Source organism: Squalius cephalus (assembly GCF_949319135.1).
Source record: "Squalius cephalus genome assembly, chromosome: 16".
In the NCBI taxonomy this organism is placed as follows: domain Eukaryota; kingdom Metazoa; phylum Chordata; class Actinopteri; order Cypriniformes; family Leuciscidae; genus Squalius; species Squalius cephalus.
The window spans coordinates 11847288-11854089 of record NC_137137.1 but is presented as its reverse complement, the minus strand read 5'-3'; the positions used below and the strand labels follow the sequence as shown (position 1 = coordinate 11854089).

General features: G+C 35.6%; 1 long non-coding RNA gene across 1 annotated transcript; it reads right to left on the bottom strand.

Annotated features, from left to right (window-relative positions):
• Positions 1 to 2056: 2056 nt before the first annotated feature.
• LOC307173205 lies at positions 2057 to 6497 on the bottom strand. Its single transcript, XR_013823812.1, has 5 exons — positions 6240 to 6497; positions 5893 to 5971; positions 5254 to 5320; positions 3468 to 3595; positions 2057 to 2640 (listed from the first exon to the last, which is right to left on the bottom strand). It is a non-coding gene; the product is annotated as an uncharacterized lncRNA (long non-coding RNA).
• Between the last annotated feature and the right edge of the window lie 305 nt (positions 6498 to 6802).

Sequence of the window (6802 nt, the reverse complement as noted above, 5' to 3'; positions counted from 1 at the left end):
TTTGGGTGAACATGGAAATACACAAGAGGAAATGGTTTATGTTGTGAATAGGGAATTGTAAAGATTTGAATTATTTGAATTATTCTGGTTCCAGTTCCTCTTAACGATTGTTGTAATTGGTTGTAACTGATTTATATAGTTGTTAAAATACGTTATATATATAAGTTGTTAAAAAGGTAAAAATGGATACATTTTATAATGTGAATACTTACCGTATATCTTTTAATTTTTCTATTAATATATTAAGACCTTATATACCTAAGACTATGTAACATATAGTGTCAGCAGACTGACTGTAGGCCAGTGTAGAGGTGTGTAATGAGAAGCCATGGGGAGACAATTTATCACCCTTCATTACTTCAGTACCTCTTTTAGTAATAGAGGATTCAGATAAGTTGGACTTAACCTTTGGGTTAAATTTTGGCTATTTTGATTGTTTCCCACTTTGAAAAGTCAACAGCTTGTAACATTCGAAAACCCTTTTATGTTTCTTACACAATTTAATTGTTCATTCCAGTGAATTATTCTTAGTTAAATGTACTTATATGCCAGTTTGCAAATGAATACAGAAAAACGATAGTGAAAATCTCAACGTTTGTTCTTTTATTCCAAATTGTTACATTCTTCTCTTTTTAAATGGTCCCTTCTGTCAGTAAAAAAAAAAAAAAAAAAAAATTATAATTGCTAACAGGACAGATCGATAGTGTTTTATGTGTTTTCACCTCAGCAGGACCCCCCACGGTGCAGAAAATACTTTTTTTTAATTAGACGTAGACCCTTAATGGCTCTGATTTTGGCCTGAGAAAAGAAAGAGCAATGCCAGTCTAATTGTCTGGTGATGCAATGTTTTAATTAGATAAGTTAACAGGCAGGCAGTATTCTCCACCGGCGTCCCCATCATTAACTATATTCATTATCCCTACGGCTGCAGTGGCGATTGATCATGACAGATCACACAGGTGAGAATCCAATAAGATCCAACGTCCCGAACAGAATTAAACGGCTGTTAAAGCAGACGGAGGAAGACTGATAACACGCAACAGTCAGACTCAGTGACCCCAGATAAAGTGAGCTCAGTTTAACAGATTTACATGATAGCCCATCAAAATCCTTCTGCGGCTCTGAGATGCTATCATCCTATCAAAATATTTTACGGCAAAATATTTTCACCCTTGGGGAAAAGATCAAAGCTGTTGATCATAATGTCAGTATTTAAAGGATAAAAATGATGTTGTTTTTCTTTATTTATGCACTCTTCAAGTATGCAAAAATCTATCAGTAACTTTTCTCGCAGGCAAACAGATGAATCTTTTGATCTGTAAATCATAAGAACTGTATTTTAATTATACATCATAAGTTATGCTGATAAAAGACAACATATTGAGGTTCGATGTGATGGATGTTTGGATTCAGTGCTGGGGTCAATACAGCCACTTCACTTTGGATTGTGGGTAAATTGTGTTTCTAACGAGCCCAATAAACCAATTAGGAGATTTCATGCTAAAGCACACACGTGTCAATAAGCAATTAATGAAGACAGAGGAGGAGACAGAAACAAAGCAACAGGTGCCACGTACATTATTAACAATTCTTCAGTTATTTCAAAAGGAATCGGCTTGTTTTTTCAGCATTAGTGTCACTCAAAAAAAAAAAGTCTGCCCCCTTTGCTCAGGATTCTCAGGTTCTGCCTCAGCCCGGTCACCTAGGCTAGAGCATGCCATGTGACTAATCACTCTTTTAATTAAAGATTATTTATTATTGTTATTTTAATTCATAGCAATTCACAAATTTCTGAACTGCACTCTAAAAAATGCTGGGTTAAAAACAACCCAATTTGGGTTATTTGGCAACCCAGCGCTGGGTAAATATTGGACAGAACACATGCTGGGTTATTTTGACCCAGCAGGCTGGGTTTTTATACATTAACCCATCTGCTGGGTTGTTTTTAATCAGTGCTGGGTCAAACAACCCCCATGCTACAGGTTATTCATTTTAGATAATAATAATAAAAAAAACGAATAAAAAGATATTAATAACAATAATAACACTGTTTATTGATTCAATTAAAGTGTTTATTCCAGGAAATGAATATAATCAAAAATACATTCATGTTAAAAAAAACAGACATCTGCAACATAAACAGAGGCCCACAAAAATCATTTGTGCTAAAATGTTGGTATGTTAAAATATCATAAAATGGTAAGATTCTCAAAATTCAAAACTCTTCACTTATAAACTGTAAAATAGCCAACAGCTTAAGATTCTATTCACAAAGAATACAATAAAAAACACGCAAGTACATACATTGTAATTCACTTAAATAAGCAATCATTTAGTCCTGTGCAGCAAAAATGAGAGGCACATCTCTGCGTATAAACAGTAAGTACATACATTGCAATTCATTTTAAATAAGCAATCATTTAGTCCTGTGTAGCAAAATAAAAACATGAAACTCTATACCTATAAACTGTAAAATAGCCTAGCTAAAAATTATCTTCACAAAATGATAAAAAAAAAGTCAACTGTTCCAGAGTTTCCCCATTCACCAAAAAACTGTCCAGCCATTCCAAGCTCCAAGACAAAGGGGAAGGGTTTTGCTTCTCTCTGCCTTTCCAGGTAAAGCACCATGTTGGTTCCAGACTAAATGAAGGAAAGACAATATCAGACACAGATAATTATTTAAAAGTGTGTCTTAGGTTTTCATAAGAGCAGTCTTAAATTAGTTAAATACCATCTTAAATTAACTTAAAGAATTAGTTCACCCCAAAATATAAATTTCCTAATCATTTACTCACCCCAGTGCCATCCAGGATATCCATGTCTTTCTTTCTTCAGTCGAAAAGAAATTAAGTTTTTTTGAGGAAAACATTTCAGGATTATTCTACACAGAATGGACTTAAATGGCAACCAACTATCCCAATGTTCAAAGAAGGTTCAAATGTCCATCTCAATGCAGCTTCAGAGTCTCTACACAATCCCAGTTGAGAAATAAGGGTCTTATCTAGCGAAACGATCGGTCATTTAAAAGCAAAAAACAAAAAAAACATTTATATACTATTAAACCACAAATGGCTGATGGTTTCGCTAGATAAGACCCTTATTTCTCGACTGGGATTGTGTAGAGACTCTGAAGCTGCATTGAGATGGACATTTGAACCTTCTTTGAACGTTGGGATAGTTGGTTGTCATTAAAGTCCATTCTGTGTAGAATAATCCTGAAATGTTTTCCTCAAAAAACTTAATTTTCTCTTCCACTGAAGAAAGAAAGACATGGATATCTTGGAAGACATTGGGGTGAGTAAATTATTAGGAAATTTTCATTTTGGGGTGAACTAATCCTTTAAAGAGTTGTGAGAAAATGAAATGCATGTTAGATTCAAGCAGCAATAAAACGATTTATCGTGCAGCCCTACAAACAGGTGTAAAGAAATGAGCCTGCCCTTTTTGTCCCTAGTTGTTTTACTTACCGGTTGTACATCAATGAATGAGGTTCTTGTCTCTTGAATAGTTGGCCGAAAGGTTTTGTGGCCAATCTTGTACACAGGCGGGGGAAGAATGACAGGCAGGATTGTAAGTGCTAGTATGCCTTTGGAATCTAAGAATAGAAAAATGGCAAATTAGAACTTGTTCGTTCATCAGCTTTTAAATTAAGAAAAGTGCATTTCTAACTAAGGTCAACTTAGAATGAGTGAAATTAGCTTAAATATATAACAGTTAAATATGTACTCTGGTAATCTGAAAACATTTAGTGTTATTATATAGTTCACCTTAAAATGCAAATTTACTCACCCTCATGTCAAATTTACTCACCTCATTTACTCACCCTCACGTTGTTCCAAACCTTTTTTTGAAACTTTTTTTCAAGTTTCTTTCTTCTGCTGAACACAAAAAGATTTTTTAAAGAATGTCAGTAACAAGATAGTTGACGGTATCCAATGACTTCGATAATTGGAAAAAAGTACTATAAAAGTCAATGGCTATTGTTAACTGTTTTGTTACCAACATTTTTTCTTTTGTGTTCAGGAGAAGAAAATCATTCAGGTTTGTAATACCATGAGGGTGAGTAAATGACGACAGAATTTTCCTTTTAAGGTGAACTATCCCTTAAAGCAGTGCTTCTCAAACCCGTTCTGGGGACCCCATACCACTGCACATTTTGTATCTCTCCCTCATTTAACACACCTGATTCAGCTCATTAGTACAGACTGCAAAATTTAAATTGGGTGAGACATCCTAAATTATGGGGGTCCCAGGACATTTGAGAACCACTGCCTTAAACCAAGAAAGGGGCAAACAAGCACGGCTATCTATGAAATTACACTGACAACGACTAGGCACAGAAGTGGTACCCTATGCCAGCCCTACAATATAACTGATTTAAATTGTCTTGTCATGTGCTTGTACTTGGACAAGTAAATTGGCCATTCATGTTTTTGAGCTTATTGTGAATGGTGTAGCAAACTTTGTTAAAGGGATAGTTCGCCCAAAAATGATATTTAACCCATGATTTACTCACCCTTAAGCCGTTCGAGATGCATATGTCAATCTTTTTTCAGACTAACACATTTTCAGTTATTTTAGAAAATGTCTTGGATCTTTCAGTGGTTATAATGTGAAGCAATGGGGTCCACCTCCTTCAAGTCCCAAAATGTGCATGCATCCTTCACAAAAGTAATCCGTAGGACGTAGCGTAGAAAGCGTTGTGACGTAGAACGAACGTGACAGCGCAGCCAGAGAGCAGAGCAAAACAAAACTCTACGTTCGTTCTACGTCACGACGCTTTCTACGCTACGTCATACGCCAGCATCCATCTCCATGAACGCGCGTCGACCGCTACCGGAAGCCAGTTATTTTCGTTTATAAAGTTTTAAATATGTATATTTTTACGACAAAACCGCACGGATTACCCTCAGAAGGCCTTCGTTTATCCCCCTGGAGCCGGATGGATTATTTTTGTGAAGGATGCATGCATATTTTGGGACTTGAAGGAGGTGGACCCCATTGCTTGACATTATAACCACTGAAAGATCGAAGACATTTTCTAAAATAACTGAAAATGTGTTCGTCTGAAAAAAGATTGACATACAGTATGGATCTCAAACGGCTTGAGGGTGAGTAAATCATGGGTTAAATATCATTTTTGGGCGAACTATCCCTTTAAGGGTTAGGGTTGGCACTGGATGCAACTGTGAAAAAAAGATTACATACAAAGAAAGAGAATTTGAAAAGCAAAATTGTTCATCACATATTTACCAGCAATTTTTCAATGAGGCACTCAAGACTCCAGTTGAGGAGATTTGTTGAACAAAAATGTCCATTGCTGTAAAAGAAAAGAAGGAAACATCTGATTAGTAATATCTTTACAAATTTAGCATGTCTTATACAATGTTTTTAAAATTAATTTTTATGCTGGCTCCAGTTAATTTAAAATATATATATATAAATAATTTTAATGAATCATTACTTAATTAAAAAAATAAAATAAATAAATAGACTAAATAATTTTTAACAGCTTAATTAACTATTGTTAATTCACAAGACTGTAAACAGAAGAAATGTTAATTTTGTGGATATTTTGTGGACTCTTTTTTTCAGAGCCGGTTTAAGACCAAATTGTACTTCAGTAACTACTTTGATTATCTTTACATAGTTTCTGAACGTAACTGAAGCAACACTGAACTGACTTCAAATGAACAATGACAGTTTTTGATAAGAATTGTACTGAGCTGGACGATGACACTGTTTTCTGCAGAAATGCTTAGCCAAATTGAACTAAGGCGCACACACCCAAACACAGAGAACATACTGCAGCATAATTCAATATTTTATGTAAAGCTACCTTTCGAAAATGACTAACAAACACAGTTAAATAATAGGTAACGTTAGACTTACAGCTTCTTTAGCATATCCAGCCACTAGCCAGTGACGTTACACTGCATCCATCCGCCGAATCAAGTAACCCGCAACATTTCTGGAGATAAAACAGACACCAACAACTGTACTTAGACATTGTGACCGTGTTTTAAGTGGAATAATTGATTACAGACCGTGTAAAAATAATGAATGTTATGTGTAACGTAACGTTTACGTTAGCATACGTTAACGGTCGCTAGTTCGACAGACGTCGACGTCGTCAATAATTCATATTTTATTTCAACATAACTTCTTGTTGACTTTCGGACTTCTTTGACTAACGTTACTTAACATTAGGAAAGTTGTAATAAAACAGGGTTGCTCACCTTTACGCTCGCTCCTGCTTGAACCTCTCGTCCTCCTGTTGACGTAGTGATTTGAACAGTGTGGACAAAAGCGCGCGACTCGTGAGGAGGCGCTGGGTCAAAATTTCCAAAACAAACCCAAATGCTGGGTCATTGTCAGCTGATTACGGAGAAAATAACCCAGCAACATAGTCAAAATGCTCAACCCAGCATTTGGGTTTAAAAAATAACCCAGCATTTTTTAGAGTGTGCTTTCAAGGGAGAAAGATTTTCAGCCAGGTGGTGTAGTTACAGTTTTTTACCAGCAGGGGCTAACAAAGCCATGCTAACCAACCAAACCTTGACCCCTTGGTTGTACTAAAAGGAATGTTCTTCTAATAAGAACTGCTTATGCACAGCACTGAGCTTTAATCGGGCTTCTCCAGCAGTATTCAATAGTCACTGTCTGCTAATAAAAATGCTGTACATGAATCTCTGAGACAGAGAAGAATTAACAAGGCTGGACATAATATCGAAGGAACAGAACTGTTACATTTCTTTGTAATTATAAAGATTATCTTGGCATTAATGAAGCATTTTGTCAT